Source organism: Natator depressus, chromosome 26 (assembly GCF_965152275.1).
Source record: "Natator depressus isolate rNatDep1 chromosome 26, rNatDep2.hap1, whole genome shotgun sequence".
NCBI lineage: Eukaryota > Metazoa > Chordata > Testudines > Cheloniidae > Natator > Natator depressus.
The window spans coordinates 11,481,297-11,503,191 of NC_134259.1; the positions used below are offsets into that span (position 1 = coordinate 11,481,297).

General features: G+C 45.9%; 1 long non-coding RNA gene across 1 annotated transcript; it reads right to left on the bottom strand.

Annotated features, from left to right (window-relative positions):
• Window positions 1-621: 621 nt before the first annotated feature.
• Window positions 622-20,119, bottom strand: LOC141978049 (uncharacterized). Its single transcript, XR_012636328.1, has 4 exons — window positions 19,985-20,119; window positions 10,484-10,513; window positions 798-1,015; window positions 622-679 (listed from the first exon to the last, which is right to left on the bottom strand). It is a non-coding gene; the product is annotated as an uncharacterized LOC141978049 (long non-coding RNA).
• Between the last annotated feature and the right edge of the window lie 1,776 nt (window positions 20,120-21,895).

The window sequence follows — 21,895 nt, forward strand, 5'->3', positions numbered from 1 at the left end:
GCAGATTAATTCCGATTCTGCAGCTTCACGTTGGAGTCTGGTTTTGAAAGCTGAAGAACTGGAATTAATTTTGCAAACTGGATCCCATCAGATTAGGTCTGAATAGAGCTTGGGAGCAGTTGTGCCAAGAAAAAAAAAAACAGACTCCAACATGAAGGAGACAGGGAGCCTGGGGGAGGTCAGTTAGGGGACAAGGAGTGTGGGGGGGAGATGGATGAGGGGGGCAGGCTGTTTGCTGAGGCACAGCCTTCCCTACCTGGCCCTCCATACCATTTCGCAACCCCGATGTGGCCTTCAGGCCAAAAAGTTTGCCTACCCCGGACGTGGCTGAAGTTGCATAACGTAGATCAATCCCTCCCTGCCCAGTCTGGAAAGAGAATGAGACCAGAGAATTGCTGCCATGGAGCTTACCTGCCAGGTCCCTAGGCCAAGTAAAGGTAGGCGGCCCCCAGACAGCAGCGTTACTGCCTTAGAACTCATCACGACGCTTTCAACGTTTCAGTCTCAGAGCTCCTGACACATGGCGGCACCGTTTCAGGGACTGGACTTTTTATGCGTCAGCTAACGCAGCCGAGACATGCCCACAGGTCAGGGGATAAAACGACGACACCCTTCATAGTCATTGGCTATATGAGCAGCCAATGGGAAAGCTTAAGGATATTTTGCGGCCTTGAGAATCCTGGAATGAAAGTCTTTATAGGAGCAGCTAAAACAAAAAAAATTCTCTCCTGCCAAAATACCAAACAACCCCCCCCTGCCCCCCGCACCCTCCAGAAGCATCCGACCAGGGGGGTTACCTGACAGGCAGCAATGCAGGAGGGGAAGGGAAGAGTCACCTGGACCCTTTCATCATTCCTACAGCTGAAGGTTCTGAAAACTAGAGACAGTCGGGGAATTTTCGGAGAAAACACCTTTCTGTCGAAGAATACCCAGTCATCAAAACGTCTTGCGAGAAAGGGTCAGTTTCCACGAGATTCCCATTTTGAACTGGTCCAGCCGTCCTCTTTGGACATTTCTGAAATGAAAAGTTTGTTGTTTTTTGGTTCAAAAGGACTTTTTTTATTTAGCAATCTAAATCATTTGGAGTAAAAGGAGTTTAATAAAAAACCGTAACCAGTCAAAAAAAACAAACACCAAACACTTCCAAAGTTAAACAAAATGTTTCAAAAGGTCAGAGTCTTTTTTTCTCCACATTTATTTTTGGATCATGAAAATTTTAGAAACAAGTTATTTATTAATGCAGCCTGGTCAATGTGAGTTAGATAACCCTCAACATTGGTAGTTCCCTCTTGCTTTCTGGCCCAAGTCTTCTCTCAGATCTCTTTTAAGCCAGCATAACACCAGTAGAGTTATTCCTACCGGGCTCAGGTGAGGGACGAATCAGCCTCTGCCTCCCTACTGGAGTATTTAGTAGTGATAAGACTGACCCACAGGAAAGTAAAAGGTGAAGTGACTTTCCCAAGGTCACACAGCAAGTCAATGGCAGAGTCAGGAATAGAACACGGCTAGCCTCTTAGAGAAAGGACATCAGTCTGGGACTTGGATTCAATTCCCTGCTCCACTATACCTCCTGGGAGTCCTTGGGACGTTGCTAAGGCCCAGCTTATTAAAGGCTTTTAGGCCTTGAGCCACTCTGCATTGCAACACCCAGCTGACTTCGGTTCCTAGGTCTCATTTACACAGTGACTCAGGCCCAACACTAACTGGTTAGGGACAAGCAAGGTTCATATCCCTGCTCTTCCATTCTCCCACATAGCCCTGGAAGGTAGCATCTGTCTTAGTCTCTCCTGTTGGAGCCGCTCCGCACTGTATAAATATTTAAATATTCACTGGGCCAAAAGGGAAGAGAGACAGATTCTGTGGCCCAATGGTCAGAGCACTCCCTGGGAATGCAGGAAACACAAGCTCAAGTCCATGGTCTGAATCAGGCAGAGCAGAACCCAGAGGACACATATTCCCAGGTGTGTCCTCATCACATGGCTGTTCTGGGGTGGGTGGCTCTCAAACTTCCATCCTGGACCTGAGAAACCATTTCCCCATGGCAGTTTCATTAACACAGGTACGTGCCCACAAAAGAGTTTTCGTTTCAACACACTGGGAATTGTTTGATGGAAAACGCCAGCCAGCTTGACTCATCGCCCAGCGCTGCGTTCATGGCAGAGTTGGTTGAAACGTTTGTGATGAAAAGTGGCTTTTTGGTCAAGTCATAAATTTTGGCAGCCTTCCACCCCCCAAAAAGCAACGCACTATTTCCCAGCCATCTGTAATTTCCAGCCTGACACACAAAATTATTATTTACTCCTCTGGTGTAGCAATTCGTATAGATGCATATTTAAGCCTGCAATGGAAGTCAGATTAGAATGCCATGTGGAATGCCTGATGCAAGCTAATTACCCTGCGTGCTCAGCCCCCGATTGCTGGCGTTAAATGCCTCAGATGTTTCCATTTGTTTGCTTTTGAAATCCCACAAGTAATTAGACCCCCGTTCTGGATTAATCACTTGTCAAATTGAATTTATTTCAGCTAAAACCATGTTTTGAGCTATATTTGTATGTACAGTCAGGTTAATGGTCTGGTGTTCCACCTCAGACCAAGAAGCTACGTGGGCAAGACCTACCAATTCACTCCAAAAGAACTAAAGCCGAATGTTCCTCCATGCAAGGGATTTTGTGACCACAGGTAGATATATTAGGCTTGGGGCTGTAAAGAGAAGGAATGGCAAGAAGTAGGGTGACCAGATGTCCTGTTTTTATAGGGACAGTCCTGTTTTTTGGGACTCTCTTATATAGGTGCCTTTACCCCCTACCCCATTTTTTCACAGTTGCTATCTGGTCACCCTAGCAAGAGGGTTTAGGAAGGTCAAATATGGGAAGGCAGCCTTAGGCCAGACTAGGAATTTGGAGCAGTTGACATAAGAACAGCCATACTCGGTCAGACCAAAGGTCCATCTAGCGCAGTATCCTGTCTTCCAACAGTGGCCAGTGCCAAGTGCCTTAAAGGGAAGGCACAGAACAGGGAATCATCAAGTGATCCATCCCCTGTCATTCATTCCCAGCTTCTGGCAAACAGAGGCTAGGGACACCATCCCTGTCCATCCTGGCTAATAGCCATCGATGGACCTAGCCTCCATGAATTTATCTAGTTCTTTTTTGAATCCTGTTATAGTCTTGGGCTTCACAGCATCCTCTGGCAAAAAGAGTTCCAATTCCTGATGAAAGATCTAGCGCATAAATTCTTTCATTTAAACCAGCGGTTCTCAAACTGTGGGTCAGGACCCCAGAGTGTGTCAGGACCCCATTTTAATCGGGTCGCTAGGGCCAGCATTAGACTTGCTGGGATCCGGGGCTGAAGCTAACACCCGAGTTCCACCTCCACCCAGGGGGGCAGGGCTCAGGCTGTGGGCTCCCCAGGCCCCCCCCCCCGCCCCCACACCCGGGGTGGTGGGGCTGAGGCTCCGTCCCCGCTCTCCGGGTCATGTAGTAACTTTGTTGTCAGAAGGGGGTCACGGTGCAATGAAGTTTGAGAACTCCTGATTTACACCAATAAAACTCCATTGGCTTCAGTGGAGCCACTCCTAGTTTACACCAGCACAAGTGAGATATGAATCAGACCCATTAACTCTACTGAAGTTACTCTCAATTCTCACAGATGGGCATGAAGAGAAAGAACTAGGCCCAGTAACTTCAGTGGAGTCTCTCCCTGTTTATACGAAGGTAAGAGCGGAGAACTGGGTTCCAAGTCCTTTTCATCAACGTATGCCGAAGAGAAGACATTAGAGCAGAGTCCCTATCCAAATCTCCAGATCCAATTGCCTCCAAGTTTGAAGATTTGGGTATGAACTTTCCCTAGAGTTCAGAGGTATCTCAGATTCTGTCCCATCCCAGATATACTCAGGTGCTACTAACGCTGATCTAAGCCACATCTCTACGCACAATGAAATAAGGTGATCCAATCACTGTTCGCTGGTTCTGGGGCAAGCCCAGATTCCCCGCCCCAACACTTAAAAAAAAAAAAAATCAAAGGACAAAATCTGATAGCAGGTGTGCTCCCTTTCAAATAAAGAGAGGAAGAATGGTCTTTTGGTTAAAGCACAGGTCTGGGATTTGGGCCAGCTCCAAGATCTGCTGTGTGGGATACTGCATCTCACCTCATCTCCCGGTGCCACAGTGCCCCACCTGTACAAAGGAGACAACAGTATTTCCTTTGTCTTATCTACTTAGATAGCAAGAGACAGTCCCTGCGCTGAAGCCAGTACAGTGACCACGTGTATACACAGCCCCTATCCCAGCAGGTCCTGATCTCAGCTGGGACTGCTAGGTATTACCAAAATATTATTAACCTGCCAAATCTTTTGGCTGTTTTCTGTTAAGCAGCCACAAGTGATGAACCAATTAGCGTCTAGGCAGAAAGCCTTTGGGTGAGAAGTGAACTCTGCCACTACGGCGGTCATGAAGAACTCAGGAAGGCACTGAAGACCCACTGTGCAAGCCACTTACTACTTTACTAAATAAGACCCAGGCGAGCAACTGCGAGGGAGATTAAAGGGATGCCAGCAGCGGGCTAGTCACGACGGCGCTTCTGCCAATGGGGCTGTCAGTTTAGTGAGTGAATTTGACTCCAAACAAAATTACTTTCAAACCAGACCAGACAGTCTGCAATGCAGGAGTCTATATTTAGCAGCAGCTGAAGCTAGGGCCCGGGGGAAATGAGACCAAGCACTGCAGTATTTACTGGGTAGAACGTAACATTTGCTGTTCAGTGGTGACCGTCACGGATACCCCAGGACTGATGCTTGATCAACTGCCATTTTATTTCAGTCTATTGAGCAAAATTCAACCTCCGTGTAATCAGCCCTGAGGCTGCTCTAGTTAACACCAGGGCCCAGACTGATGGCCCCAGGATTATGGACACTTTTCTACATCTTCAGCCTCCCAAATTGGACTGTGCATGCCTCCCCTCTGCTGGAGGGCTGAGCCACTTCCCTATTTAAAGCCCTATAAAACTTAATAGGGACAGGAAAAAATAGGGTTCTATAGAAGGAACTCTAAAACCTTAAAGAATTTTAGAGGGAACAGGATTCTCGCTATAGGGTTTTGCGCCATCCTGTAGAAATCTATAGTAGAGATCTCTCTCCATTAAACCACAGAGGATGGTTAAAAAACCCTTGAGAGACGTTCTCATTCTCTCTTAGGTTATCCCTTTCAATAGGGGCTCTCCTACCACACACAGGGTTGGGGTAATGGGAAATTGTCACAGTTGCTGGGTTTACTGGACCGCTGACCCTTCCCCATCTCTTAGAGGACACCCCTCCACCCTTCAGGCCTCAAACGGTCACCTCTTTGCAGGACGGTCACGTAAAGGGGATCTGGTTGCAGTCCCCCCAGTGTATCAACTAGGATTAGCTAAATCAGACCTGATTTATGTCCAAACTGCATTTCTTTTCCCGGAGCACTGACAGGTGCAACCAGTGACCAGACAGCTCTCTCTAAACCAAGTATTATTTATTTAGGACAAAACAGATCTTAGCACAACAAACAGACAGCACGTGTGTAGTTTACTAGGTGTCTACCCATCTTCCACACGGCATCCCTGGTAAGTCTGACGCCCCATCAACTCCTTGCTGAGCCTCTCTCTCTGCATCAACTTCTCCATGCCAAAGATAGTTGACAAAACTCTGGCCAGCCCCTGGCAACTGACCCTCGATTCCTGCGAAGGGTAACTGCTTATAACCCTTTGATCTGGTAATGCTCAGCTTTGGCAAACACGAGGTAGGAGCCTTGAAGCTAATAGCTTTCCCCATTGTCTGTCAAGCCTGTGCCTGAGTATTCGTACCTGGGACCATTGCTCTCTGGCTTGTTCCAACTGAATAGATATAGTCATATAGTGTGATAGTTTATTGAGAGAGACTGTATAACTTGTCTAAGCATTCCACTAGGTTGCCAGCAGTATTCTTAGACTACTGCAAAGGCTCTCTCACAGAGTATAAAATTATATGAATATAAAAGGGTTGCTAATAAACCAACAATATGGAAGTGTTATTGCATTATTTCAAAGCCACTGCTTTCCACGCCGGCATGGGCTGCATTTCAACTGCTCCCAATTTATTCGCAGGTTTCGAGATGGGCTGCAAAGGCTTGGATTTTTAGCAATGCATCTGGAATGAACTGAGGCTTGGGTTCAGAGAGTACATAGCCCAGGTGGAGTGAGGACTAGGGCTCAGATATGAAGCTGCGCTCAGGAGAGATTTCGGCCTTCATTGGTGGATCTCACAGGATCCAGGGTAGAGGTCTGCCATCTTTTATTGTGAGATAAACAAGATGAGTCTCTTCTGCTGGTGAAAGAGACAAGCTGTCAAAGGACACAGCTCTGTGTAAGCTCGAAAGCTTGTCTCTTTTAGCACCAGAAGTTGATCCAATAAGAGAGATCACTTCACCCACCTTGTCTCTCTCTCATATCCTGGGACCAATTCGGCTACAACACTGCAAATATCTTTTATTATGTTTATTACATGACCTTCCGGGCCCTGATTCAGGAAGGCCCTTAAAGCCCGTCACAGTTTTTGCATGCATTAAAGTATGTTCCTGAATCAGCACCCACATAACGATTCTGCTGACCTCATATGTTTACAGCTCCTATTAATATCAACAGCCAAATTTCAAGTTAGGTAGCCTCATTCTTACTGCTTACATTTATTATTTGCTTGATGGTAGTGCTTAGAGACTTCGCCTGAGATCAAGGCCCCAGCGTGCTAGGTTCTGAGCGCACACAGAAGGATATAATCCCTGCCCCAAGAGCGTATGATCCACATTTTGAAGATAGGGAATTTCGGCGCACAGAGACACGCCCAGGGTCATACACAAAGAGCCAGTAATTGAACCTAGGTGTCCCGAGTGTCTGTCCAGTGCCTTAACCACAAGGCTTTTTATTCCTCTCCATTCCCTCTGCAGTTTCAATAACATTCTTCCTGTCCTGATCAGTCGGCATGCTTCTACATGCGCTCTTCAACCACACTCCCCCTTGAAAAGTGGGGACACTTCACAGAGGGGGCAAAGCAATTCTTGCCTGTTTGGTGAGGTACTTCCGGTTAGCCTTTAGGCTGAGAGGTGCCATGAAGAAATGAAAGTCATTAGCATCCTTTCCCCTCCATTCTGACCCAAGGGGCATTCAGAAAAAATGTTAAATTGTTTATTTCAGCTGATGGAACTTCGCTTTGGAGCAACCTGCAGAAATAAATTATAAAGGATATAAAATTCTTCAGTCAAGCTGTGTGAGGGCTCGATAATGAGACTAATAATTGCACTCCGAGCTGAAATTCATTAGCAGAACACTCGTTTTTGTTACTGTGGGCACTGGCGACTGCTGATTTGAAACTCCGTGGTTCCCAAAGAAAGATTTCCAGAGATATTAAGTGACACAGGAATCGTTTGTCTGAGATGAATTTGCAATTCTAGCGAATGCTCCAAAACCCTATCGTGGGTAGGTGTGTGATTAGCTAATGAAGGGCATTATCTTTACAAGACCTCCCAACCAGGTGTGCTCAAGCATCTGCATAACACCTAATGGCCCTGTTGCTGCTCATGGCCCCATTGTGCTCGGGCCTGTGGAATAAAGGGTATGTCTAAACACCTATGGCTTTCCCGTGCCTGCTGATTCGGGCTTGCTGGCTCAGGCCGGAAAGCTCTTCTGTTGAAATTATTTCAGCCAGCCTTGCATGCAAACACATTAACTGTGCATCCGAATAAGGCAGGCAGTTGCTTGTACAATGTTTATTATGGTAATGTCTAGGAACCGGCCAAGAGAACAACATTATACAGTCACAAAAGTAGGAGATCAGCTTTCCCCAGAGAGCTTACTTCACTGCACGCCTGCCTTTATTCAGGCTCAGACCCATAAAGCACAGTTCCGACTAGCCACTCTGCTACGCTGGTTACATGCTGATGTACTCTGTACAAGTTAAATGAGTTACACTGTCATAAAACCAGTAGATTGAAAATAAGGTTCTTTAATCCTGTAACAGGATCCTAGGTCCTAACACCCCAAAACTGGTGTGTTCCATAGCTGGATCCAAATCTGTCAGCTTGAGACCATTCTTACTAATATAAATGATCTGAGGGGGGTTTCAAAATTGTAACCAATTCAGTTAAACCAGGGAAGAATTTGGCCTAGTGTTTGGTCAGGAAACTATTCTTTGTTTAAGTGACGTGCATGCCTGTAGGATTCATACAAGGTTTATGCGGTTGGCAACATTCAGGGCACACCCGGAGTGTTGTGTAGGAGCAGTGCACACACTGCTCCATCCAAGGGCATCAACCTTGGAATCTCGCCAAGATGACATGAACCGTGGGAAGCCTCTCAGGACTGGGCTCAAGGCCCGAGAGCAAGGAATGCGGTAGATAGAAATTGGTAAATAAGAATGTTAAACAAAGCCAGTGTATTCCTTTTATCTGTTGGAGAATGTAATGCGCGGGGGGAGAGAGAGAGAATAAAGGGGAAGGTGGAAAGCTGACAGGCAGAAGCCTGTTAGCAGAGACCAGCCGCTTGCTTGCTAAAAGCTGTGTTCTGTCTTATCATTGAACCGCCACACATGCCCATGTAGATTTATCTCCATTTCACTGACATAATTGTGTATTCCAGGAGATGATCCAAACGCAGACCCATTTATCCAAATCAGCCTGATTCTGACTTAGACAAGAACAACCGGACCCTTTCACAGCGCCTCCTAAATCAGCTCATCAAGATGGCTGTTGGCCTTCTCTGAACTCCTTCCAATTCACCAGCATCTTCCTAGTAATGAGGTTCCCAGAACAAGATGCAGTTTCCCAGGGGCGGGAGCGAGGCCATTGCATCCCTGCATCAATCTGTGCTGCTCCTGCGTTTTAGAACCAGAGCGAAAGCGGACGGAGGTCATCTGAAGGACTTTCACTGAGGTCAGTGGGCTTTGGATCAGGTCCTGGCAGCAGAACAGTGCATTGGCTTTTCTTTGCAGCCCTACCACATACTGAACTCATTTCCAATTTGCTCTCACTCCCAGCGATCTTCCTGGACCTTGGTTAATATTCCATGAGGTTCCATTGCAGTAACCCACAGGTTCCGTTCTGTACACGTAACCCACACCCCTTCTGGGCGGGGTGCTCTGTCCCATCTAGCGACACCGGGACCACTTAAAGAGAGAGAGAAAATGAGTCTGCTCGACAGCCTTAGCTAACCGCCAGTTGGCTTTTAGCTCATGGGGTAGCGGCTCATGCACTAAGCTCCAGCGGTCCCGGGTTTGATCCCACCCGCTGACGCCCGGAGTCTGTCGGCCTTACATACACACGGCAAGTTCAGTGCATGAAGGGGGAGGGAGGATCTCTGAGAGCTTCAGATGCAACGACCTTGAGGCTTGCTTTCCCATTTGCAAAGGGTCAGTACCATGTTATTTCGTTCTTCAGCACTGCCATTCATCACAGTTCAAGCACTTTAGAAATGGAAATCAAATGAAGCAGGAGGAACCGTGACCTTGTCAATATATAGTATTCTGCAGCAAGAAAGCCGCCGTGTGCCCTTGAAATGAAAAGCATGTTCCAGCATTGAATCAGTTTCCTTAAGAAGCAGCCAACCCATTGATAGAACCGTGACTTTAGAGCAAGTCCATGGAACAGTCAGGAGTTCTGATTCCCAGTCCCCTGCTTCCATCACTAGAACACACTCCCCTCGTGACATTGCAGTCTTGGTATTTCTGCTATTTAGACAATATTACAAAATGTTTTAGGTCCTTGGCTCTGAAGTGCTAGAGAACTGAAGAGCATTATAAGAAGTAGTCCCTTAAAATGGGACAAGATAAAGACCTTATCCTCGGATATTTGTGGGCACTGTAACAAAGAAAAAGAGACCCTGACGCATGTGTTATAGGATTGTCCAACAAATCAGACAGCTGCAGAAAGAGGGGGACACAAACGTTAAAATAGCGCCCAGCTTCAGTGGCCAAATCTCTGCCAAAAATGATATCCTAGGGTTTTTTGTTTTTTTTTTTACCTGCTGAGTTGGGTTTAACTCCACCGCCGTTCTGGTGGGCTGTAATGATCACCAGGCATTTTACAAAAATGGAAGAGGACGCTTATGCCCAGAACAGAGAAATGGTATTCACACTTATCCCACCTATCGGCCAAAGAAAGAAACAGCTCATCTCCAGAGAGAGCAATTCTATTACTCTGAAGAAATTTGGATCCTATTTCTAGATACACTTGGATAAAAATGAAGATCTGGAATTCTTTGAGCCATCTCAACATTCCCCCAACCCTCCTCTTTTTCCCTTTCTCCCGGTTCCCTCCTCTCCCTATTCATGTAGGTCTTTTATTTTATTACTTTTATGATCCCCTCTTACGCCCCCTAATGTGTGTCTATACTATTGTCTGGTCTTGCAGCTTTGACAAGTTGTAAAATTGCATAATTCTATTGGCAAAACCACACAGTATTTGGAAACACAAAAAAGTCAGTCATTTACCTTTTTGTACTTCTCCTTATCGGTTTCTTCCTGAAACAAAAATAATCACAAAAAATAAGAAATAATGGTGTATTTTGGTTAAACATACCGATTGGCTTCAAACTGCAGTGCATTGGCTTGGCTCTGTGTGCAAGCTGGGAGCTTTTATACCTTACTTCGTGTGACTTGGGGCTGAACTCTCTAGCTCATCATTTTCACATGAAATAAAAATTTAACCATAAGCACTGAGTGCTCTCTCCACTGTACACGTGACTGGTTATTTTTACTTGCGACTGAAAAGTACCGAAGGGAATAGAAAAGGAAGAGAAGGCATAAAGACAGGCTAGGAAGCAACCGACACAGACTGGGTATCACAAGAATTTGGTATATGTTCCTGGAAGTCCCAAACAGTTTAGCACAAAGATAACCATGACCTACTGAGTGAGAAGAACATAGGGTCTGTCTACACAATACACTAAGCCAAGGCTCTGACTTAGGTTTGACCCAAGACCCACTTACGTTGACACTTAGTCTGACTCGGGTCAGCAAGCACAAAAGACCGAGGTTCTAGGACCCTGCTAGGGGGTGGGTCAGGGCTTAAGTCCCACTGAAGCTCTGGTCCAAATGCTTTAATTTTGCGGTGTGGATGCAGCTCAAGCCACAAACCTGAGTGGGAAGATCTGCGTAGTGTAGTATGGATGCATTAATACGGCTGTGAGACCCAGAGCCAGCAACTATAAACCCAAAGCAGTTTGGACTTTCAAACATAGGCTTGGAAACACAGTCCACAAGCCCAGGTCTCACAGACACGGGTTTTCAATGCAGTGTAGACATACCCATAGAGACCGGCACAAGCCACAGAGTTTGGCTCTGGATTGATACCACCACCAAAAGTTCAGGGACATTAAGATACAATGATCTCTAATAATATAAGCCCGTTTCATGCCTTGATCTCATTACAAAAATATCATCCCCATCCTTTCTACAGATGGGGAAACTGAGGCAGAGAGAGGCTTAACTTGCCCAAGGTCAGATAGCGAGTAAGTGGCAGAGCCAAGAATAGAATTGTGGTTCCTGAGTCCCACTCGAGTGCTCAGCCCATTAAGCCAAGCTACCTTCCCCAGTGGGCTGCTATTTAGGTTACTTGTGCTAAAACCGTCTCCCTTTAACTTAATCCTGTTTGCACAAGAAAAGAAGAGGCCTTCCTTTGAAAAGTCACTTTTGAGCAGTCTAAAGTGCGAGGCCTAGCAGTGGCCTTGCTATTTGCTATCGCTCCCTGGCAGTCGGTCCCCAGGGTGCACCGCTCTGACACGTTCAGATTGGAAATACTCATTCTCCGAGACTGGCAGTTTGATTTAGTGGGTGAATAATTGGATTTCTGGCCACGTCATCTCAAAAGCTTCAGTGAACCGGGGGGGGGGGGGGGGGCAAACACGGCTCGCAAGGTCAGGAGCTGCATAACCTATTCCTAGCCAGCAGAAGCCATCTATCAGGCGGTTCAAAGCCCCTTTTTCTTTTGCATCAGAGTCTCAAACTGCATTCCTGCAGAGAAGCTGTCCAACGGGTCAGCGGGGTAGCATGAAAAAGGGTAAATCAACAAAGCGTGGGTGCGCGCATTCCTGTAGTAGCCACTTTGGGGACCCACTGTATCCACTGCAGTGATAAAGAAGTCATTACAAAAAAAAGCCTTATATTCCCTAAATGCTGCTTTGAATGGGGTCCTGTGTTAGGCCAGAGTTACGCCTTTTGTCCCAATTGCAGAGTGTCCCACTCGACATGAATAGGACACCAGATTAGATTCAAACGAGAGAGGTCATTTATGCAATATTTAAACAAAACCAACCAACCAACACCCCCCCTTTCATGTAACAAGGCCCTCGGGAGGCCGCCTTTTGGGATTGAACCCTGGAGCTCTGGATGTAAAGGCCAGAACCTCTACCGTTTGAGCTAAAAGACTAGCTCCATTTGTTCAGAGGCAGTAGCAGACTCAAACCTCTTTGTTCAAGATGGTTGAAGTTTTTCATTTACAAAAAATTGGGTCCTGAAAACCAAATTTAAATAGAAATTCCATTAAAGTTTTCAGAAGAAACAATGGGTTTCTTCTGAAGTTTTTCAGGGAAATAGGCATACCGTTTCCCAGTCAGTTCTACTCTTTAATTAGTCCAGACACTAGAAGGAGAGAAAGCCACACTTGGCCAGTGTGTTACATTTATGACCATGAATCTGCAGCAAGAATTTTTGTAACTCCATAAAGAAGTCTCAGACTTGGTTTTGTATTTGTACGGGGCCTTGGCGTAGGACTCTCAGGTGCTACCACAAAGAAATAAATACTCTATTTGGCCAAAACTATACAGCGATGAGAAACATTCCTAAAAGCCTTCCCTCACCACAGTGATGATTTGAGAACCAGAACAACATTCAGACGGATTCAAGATAAAATAATTCTTTGTCCACTGTTGCAAAGCTCAGGCTACGTATCTAGCTACCACCACCTCCTACCCCACAACAAGGACAAACAGGTCATAGTGCCAGCTATTCTCTCAAGATCTACTCTCCTTCAGCAGCATCCAGTCTCTCTGGTGGCAGATCCATCTTTAAGATGCAACCAGCACGGGAAGGAAATCAAAAAGAACTTAATCTGCAGTAAGCATGTTCAGGCCTTGACAGCTAAATTCATTTCCCTCTTCCCCTTTGTTGTTCTTCCTCCTTTCCATTATCATTCAAATTTGAATCCCTAGGTATGATCCCAGTCTATCCATTCTCCATGGTGACGGCTGCCTTAGATCAAGTTAAACTGAGCTGTGATGGATTTCCTAAAACCTCAGTCTGCAATGTAGATAGCCTCTTTGCAAGTCCGGTCTCCATTAATATACAGAGTAACTATAGCTACTGAAAAGCCTCTCTCTAGAGAACTTCTGCTAATGAAATATCGGTTATTATGGCTCAGACTTGTTCAGCAACAATTCAGATGAAAGCCTGGCGGTCTTCATTCTAATGGAAGACATGAGCCTCATGTTTGAGCTACCGAACTGCCAGCATAAAGCTACTTAATTACAGTTGTATGGTGCCTTTCATGTCAGAGCACTCTACGAATGCCCAATATAGGATTTGCTTTGTCCACCACTGGACAGCAGCCACCTTTGAGATGCACCTTCGCAACTGTTTTAACAGGGCACAGCAGTTTAGGAAAAGAAGTGAAGATTTAGCTGGTGTTGGTCCTGCTTTGAGCAGGGGACTGGACTAGATGATCTCCTGAGGTCTCTTCCAACCCTAATCTTCTATGATTCTATCATTCTAATCCTACAACCACTTGAATACGGAAGAGGGTGTGGGGACTGAAGTCACTGGAGTTACTTCTGATCCACAACGGCATAAGTGAAAAGAGGACAATTAGACTCAGTGTGGAAGAAGGGCATCTGCAAATGATATGGGAGCAGTTTTTCAGCATGGATAAAGTTCTCTGTAGCCTAGATTACAATAATAGAGATGAAAGTTACCCCAGATGGCACTAGACGGAGGTTTGTAATAAGAGACAGTAGACCTGTGTTTAGTCATTTAGGGCCCCATCCAGCCCCATTTGAAGTCAATGGAAAGACCTGCACTGAGTCAGGCCCTTAGTACACTCTAGTGGTTAGAGGGCAGTACTAGGAGACGAGATTCCTGGATCCCACTCCTTGCACTACCATTGCCTGTCCATAGAGAAGGAGGTTAATAACCTACCTCCTCTGGATGGGGAGGATTTAATATTTACAGATCATTTTCACCCAAGAACCTCAGAAAGTGCTACAGAATTGCTGAGTAACTCTAAACTGCCCGGCATTTGGTTTCCTCAGATCTGTCATCTGCCCGGATCTCTTTCCTAAGGCTGCATTTTGATAGGTTTGCATCGGCTTCTAAAGCATGCAGTCTGAAACATTACAAACAAATCCAAATAGCTGTGGAATACAATACCTCAAGTGCCGTGCATGAAATAATTTACCCTCACAACGCCCGCAGGAGGCAGGAAATCATCATTTGATTTCAGCAGAGACCCATCAGCCTGAAATTTGAAGTACCACAGTGAAGCATCAAGCCTTGGACTACAGGAAGGGAAAGAAAGTCTGCCCGGTTTCATTTCCAAACACTTCTTGCAGCTACTATGCTGCATGCATCATAAATCATTAAACAGCTGGCGCTCTGGTAGCTCTTCCTGAACGAATCACTGCTTGAGCGTAACTTGAGAAATGGCAGAGAATGGAAAGCAGGAAGCTAAAAAAGGGGAACCGAATATGGCTCAACTAACCTTGTTAGCCTGCTCTTCCTAGCCATTAACGCAGACTCAGAGGAACCATTTGCTGGGCTTCAAAACTGAATTTGTGATCTAATTCTGCTGCTGCTAATGCTGTGGGTTTTTTCTGGTTTTTTTTTTTTGGCAGTGCTAGATGATGATCTCATTGGTGGCGGCTTATAAAAAATTTAATTCCCTGCATTAGCAGCAAATACTCTGTAGCTTGTGGCAGGACTTGTGTTTCATGTATCGCAACTAGGATCCTTACGCTGTGCCGAAAAATATTTACACTCCTTTTTGCAGTGGACTATTTTCAAGCTTTTGATATTCTAGATTATTATAAATGAATGAGAGAGAGCGTTTACTTCAAGCAGTCTGCCATAAATTCTGACATGTAAATGTGTTTGCCATATGGATACTAAAGCAGTTAGTAAGCTTACTTAGACAATACAATTCCTTTTCCAACCCAGCTGCTCTAAGGTAACATGGGTAGCGTGCACAAAACCACCTCAGTTAACATACATCCGTTGGGCCAGATGTATCTCACAAAGGCAGACATACAAGGGCCGTGAATGGATGACTTGAGGATTCATGGTGAGTTGGCGCAATGGACCATACCAGGGTAAGGACTCTATTCCACATTCCATGTGTGACATCTGCCTTCTTGGCCAATATACCAGGTACGAAACCAGGGACTTCCAGAGCTAAAAGCACGAGCTGTTACAGAACAAAGCTGGGGCTGTAACAACTCCTAGCCTCACAGTTACCCCTCTCTGCCGAACTATAACACACACATTCATCAGGGGGTTACACACGCCTAGTTCTTCCCACTTTGTGTTGCAAGCACTCCACACGCAGGCCTCCCATTGACTGCCATGGGAGTTGCACTGGCAGGATTGGACCCAACTGAACAAATCTAAAGTCTGCAGGCAGATACTGTATTCTACAATCGACTATTATTTCTATGACAGTAGCATCTGGAGGATCCGACTGCAGTCAGGGGCCCATTGTGCGAGATGCTGTAAAAATCACATAAATAAGAGACAGCTCCTGCCCCCAAAAGGTCACAGTCTAAATAGACAAGACAGACAGATGGGGGGTGGGGTGGGGAATTAGCATAATATTTCCTCTAAGTGGGGAAACTGAGGCACAGAGATTAAATGACTTGCCCAAGATCACACAAGAAGTCCCACTCCCGTGCCTTAACCCTAAGACCATCCTGCCTTGTCACCTACTTTCCAATCTTCTGACCAACATAATCCCACTCAGCCTCTTTCTACGGCTTCAAACCCTAAGTAACATTTGCTTAACACTGGAACAGTATTTCCATTCACTGTTGCGGTGATCTGGTGATTTATGGTGTAATTATCTGCATGCCCCTATTTTATCACCTCTGTAATTGTTTCTATCTTTCAGTGATATTTCTCCCTTCCCCACTCTTACACAAACACACACCCCCGAGCTTGCTGAGCAGGAATCCATTTTTTTGTATTAAAAAAACAACAACAATCATAAATGGGATAAATATCAAAGCCCTCTCTTCTCTGCAAAGCAACCTGACCCTCACCACATTTCTGAAAGGTTATTGGCTGTGGGTGAAACAACTGCACCTAGCAGAGAAGAAGGATTTCCTCCACTGTAGGAATGACAAGGTGGGATTTGTTGGCCTGTGTGTTATACAGGAGGTCAGACGAGATGATCACAAATGTCCCTTCAGGCCTTAAGGATCTACGAGCCTCTCACTAAACAGATGTCAATTTTCCAAAACTGCAACCAGCTTCTTTTCTTCAAAACAATTCAAGAGAAAGTGCTTTTTGATTATTATTTTTGCAGCCGACTAAATACACATAGAAATATCAGAAAGGCATTGACTTTAAGGGTCTGTCTCCACTGCTTTGTAAACTGAATCTGTGGGACCTGGGCTCGTGGACTTGGTGTTTCCAAGCCTGCGCTGGGGTGTCCACACTGCATTGTAAACCCAGGTTTACACTTGCTGGACCCGGGTCTCACAGCCCTGCTAATGCAGCCATCCTGAACTAGGCAGTCTTGACTAGGATCTGCAGCTTCAGCTGCATCCACACTGCAAAATAACAGGGGATGGACCAGAGTCAGAGCAGGACTTGGGTTCTGACCCACGCCCTTGCAGGGACCTAGGTCCTGAGTGCTTGCTGACCCGAATCAGGCAGATTTATGTGTGGATGGAAAGCAGGCTTGGTGGAAACCAGAGTCAGAGCCTGGGGTTAGAATGCAGTTTAGCCGTACCCTAAGGAGTCAAAGGGACTGAATTAGAAATGACAAGGAGATCTTTTTTGGCCTGGGGTGGGGGTGAGGGGGGGGGTTAAGGATGGATTAGAGGGATTCTGAGCTGCGGCAGCTATGTAACTGGACAAGGATGTCTGGGTGTTTTCTGGCTACTGCTTCTTTACACACAGAGGAATTTCCCTGCCATTTTGTGAAGCAGTTCAGATGCAGGATGTTGCAAACTGAATCACTGTATATATACACACTCTCTTTTATGGAAGCTTTATATTTGTTCTTCGTAGTTTGGTTTCCTTAGCCTGAAGGCAAGTTATGGTAGCTAGACGAAGTGCTACATGACTATGTGAAAAAGACACTAACCTATCCCACCTCTCATTCCCATGAGTCAGAAAATAGCCCATAGAATCTAGAAATCTTGCCACCCAGCAAAAATCAGTTGTTTTATTTCATGAGTCGGGATCCTTCACTTTGGTTTAGCGTCACCCAGATGTGACTCAAAGGACAATAAAGTAGGACTAGAATAGAATAGTGACAGGATCCTGTTTTATGGACATTGCTAATGATTTCCTAGCATCCTGCTTCTGCATAAAGAGATTTACTGTAACAGTTAAGCCTTCTACCACACTTCCTTACAACCACTTTGCAAAGTTAATTTCAGAATGTATTTAACATCCTGGTAATCATTAACGCAAGCATCAGATCCGACAGGCCTACAGACAGGATTTCTCTTCCTAATGTTAATAAACCGTAGCCAGAGACAAAAGCAAAAGGCTAGTATTGTTTCACATAGGATAATTACAACCCTTTTAAGATCTCATTTTCAGGACTGGATCCCCCACTACGGTTAGTTTATTTTCCAGCAATTTCACCCACGTTAAACTCTTGAGCCTACCAGATTAGGTGGCCACTTATATCCAAATCTTGCGGAGCTGCATTGGTACCATTCACACATTCTCTTTTCCATTTTAGTTTGAAGTTTATTTCAGGAAGTGGGGTTGTAGTCGCAGGCTGGGAATTGCAAGAGAGCCTAAGGGAATTCCATGCTGAAATCCCATTGGATACAAGCTTTATCAAAAGTCCCAGTCTCAGTAAGGAACTGTCTATCCAATGAGTCAACAGTGAACGAGTTCTCCAGCATGGTATCGTGGTTTGGTATGCTACTGAAAGCAGCATGGCCTAGTGGACAGAGCACTGAGCTAGGACTCAGGAGACCCAGGTGCCATTCCCAGCTTTGCCACTGGCCTACTGGGGGACCTTGACCAAGTCACTTCACTGCTTCATGCCTCAGTTTCCCCAGCAGTAGAACACAAATCCTTTGTAACACATTTTTGGATCACCTGATGAAAAGTGTTAGGTAAATCCTCAGCAGCATCATTACTGAAAGAGACCGAAACCAAAGGTCCCCAGACCCACTTGTTTAGTCAAGGTCCCATAGCACCCTTTATAAAAAGCATCAAACTCTTAACCCCTCTTGCCCTCACCAAATCCCTCTTTCATCCTGCCCACCTAGAATTGAGGACAGGTCACTGATGCAGAGAGATCTGGATCCCTCGGTAAACTGGGCGCATAGCAAACAATGGGTGTTTGAACATGGCTAAAATGTAAATGCCTACTGCTAGGAACAAAGAACACAGGCCATGCTTACAGGATGGGGAACTCTATCCTGGGAAGTGGTGACTCTGAACATGAGCTCCCAGCATGACACAAGAGCCAATGAGATCCTGGGATGAATGATCAGGGGAATCTCAAGTAGGAGCCGAGAGGTTATTTCACCTCTGTATTTGACATTGGTGCGGCCGCTGCTGGAATCCTGTGCCCAGTTCTGGTGCCCACAATTCAAGAAGGATCTTGATATATTACAGAGGGTTCAGAGAAGAGCCACAAGAAGGATTAGGAAACATCTGTTAGGATAGACTCAAAGAGCTCCAGCTATTTAGGTTTCAGAGTAGCAGCCGTGGTAGTCTGTATTCGCAAAGAGAAAAGGAGGACTTGTGGCACCTTAGAGACTAACAAATTTATTTGAGCATAAGCTTTCGTGAGCTACAGCTCACTTCAGGGTAATTAACCATTGGAACAAGTTACCAAGGGTCATGGTGGATTCTACATCACGGACAATATTTAAATCAAAATGGGATGTTGTTCTAAGAGAAGGGTAAGGGGTGACTTGATTACAGGCTATAAGCACCTACATTGGGAACAAATATTTCATAAGGGGCTCTTCAGTCTAGCACAGGAAGGTCTAACACGATCCAATGGCTGGAAGTTGAAACTAGACAAATTCAGACAGGAACTAAGGTGTAAATTTTTAACAGGGAGGGTAATTAACCATTGGAACAAGTTACCAAGGGTCATGGTGGATTCCCCATCACGGATAATATTTAAATCAAGATGGGATGTTGTTCTAAGAGATCTGCTCGAGAAATGGTTTTGGGGAAGGCCTCTGCTATACAGGAGGTCAGACTAGCTGATCACAGCGGTCCCTTCTGGCCTTGGAATTCCCCATGCAGTTTGCACGAGTGATGATTTGTATTCTTGACTTCCTGTTCTCAGCCGTTGCGTAACACTGCTGTGCATCACTGAAGAGCCACTCTATTCCACCCCAGAGCCAGCTGCATGCAGTGGAAGGTACCTGCCCCTGGAAATATCCCCTTGAGCACACTTAAAGCCCTGCTCTGGCACATACATAAAGCCCCCTGCAGCCATGCACAGCCCCACTGACTTCACTGGGGTTGTGCCAAGCATAGGTCTGCCTGCATGGAGCACATGGGAGGGTCAGCTTTGGGCAGATGGGGGTGTCAATGATACATCTGTCTATGGGTGCTACATCAGTCATGCCCACCCCTGGTTTGCAGGAGGCAGGCAATAAAGGAGAGACCGCACTACTTCTGATGCCAGGCAAGTGGTATGAGGGGTGGAGGTTGAGAAGAAGAGAGACAGAAGCAGAACACCCCTGATCTCACCCTTCCAGGAAGAGACTAGTAAATAAGCATAGATACCTGTATTTCCCTGGCCGTTTTCTCCTCCGCATTAGAGGACTGCTCTTCTTTGCATCTGGGTTTTCTAGCCTAGTTTCTATAGACCCAGACTCCGCAGCATTACATCTCACTCACCAGCCAAGCTGGATCCTTCTCTTCCCCAGGAGTTAAGCTCAGCTCCTTGACGACAGGATTACTGCAGACAGCCAGGGCCTGAGCAAAATGCAGCTGAGCCTAATCAGGTTGATAATCACAGATGACAATGTTGATCAGCCTCCCAAGTCATTACACCACTGCTCCTGCATAGCACCCAGCATCGCCTTAGCGGAGGGCATTTTCCCTGCTGCTTCCAAAGTCTCCAACTATGTTCCTAAATTGTCTCGCCCTCATTAAAACATTTAATCAAATCGAGTTTAGTGCACACAGTGTTGTTGATACGCAGAAAGGGCTTTAACCCCTGATTGTTTTAAGTGCAGGCCACTAATTAGAATTTTATATCCCAGCCGTAAAATAAATCACCAGCCAATTCAGTTATTTTCCTCCATTCCCCTTGTATCCACTCCAGGTAGCAAATGCTCTGCTAACAGAAGCTTTAGGTCCAGATCCTCAAAGGTATTTAGGCACCTAACTCCCATTAGAATCAATGGGGGTTAGGCACCTAAATACTCTTGAGAATCTGGCCCCTAGACTTTGAACCTACAAACCCTTAAGCCCATAGGGAACTTTAATCATGTAAATAACCCTCATACACTCCACAGGAGAGCAAAGTTATGCACACACTTAAGTGTTTGCAGGATCAGAGCCTTTGCCATCTGCATGGTGAGCTGGAGTTTATCCATGCACACAAAGAGACCCTTAGAGCTTATAGTAACAAGAAAGACCTTACCTGACAAAAACAGCCCCACCTCATAATGCTGGGAGTAGTAGCAGGACTTTTCATGGCTCCTTGAGATCTCAAGGGGTGCAGGCAACTGTAGAGACATCTCTGGGGAACCATGTTTTCACTCCCAGGGGAGAACAGCTGGAACAAAAGCTGTTCCTCTCCCCAGGGCTGCAGCTATACTGAGAATTTTACAGAAATCTTCTACTAATGCAAGCCACAGTTGGGAGCATAGACAGGGCTTGGGCAGTGGAGCGGCACCTGCCCTACAGTGGTGGGGGAGGAATTCCCTAAACTTCTCTGAGGCAGATTCTCCCTCACCCTACCCCTGGTGCAGCCATTCACCCCTGTGCAATGTGGATTGAAAACACTACCAGCCTGATCTGGTAACGCTTTGCACGGGTGTCAGTGACTGCACAAGCTGGAGAACAGCAAAGAATCAGGCCCCCAGCATAGACCAGGTCTAGGAACAACTATAGACAAACCTAGAATTTAGGGGTCCTTCTGGCAAGCTCACAGGAAGAGAGACCCCACCAAATGCAGCATTTCACTGCTAAGCTAGCTGATGATGGGCCAAATCCTCAGCTGATATACGCCGGCTGTGCTCCATTGACTTTACATGAGGAGCTGCCCAATGGCTTTATTGGAAGGGAATTAGTAGAGTGGAATATGAGTGAAATGAGAACACAGCAGAATGAAAGAACCAGAGCCTCAAAGTCAAACTCCCCACTGGGAGTTACGCCTCGAAGTACCTTTGAGGATTTGAGCCAAAGTCCATTGAAATGCCGTGAAGCACTATGGGACATCACTACAAAGTAGCATTTCACTATGACCAAGTTATAAGCGGGCTCTGCTGTATTCCTAAAAGGTCCCTGGCTGTCAGGAGCCTAACTGCTTTTGTGCGTCTGGTCCTGTGTGTTTTAAGCCATCCGCAAAGCTTTGTTTTTCGGCTCTTGTACCAATCACCTCCTTGGGAAGAGCTGGCTTGCAGGGAGCCTTTGTGTGATTTCCCACCGCCTTTATTGGGCCGGGTTTTGTATACACATCGTTAG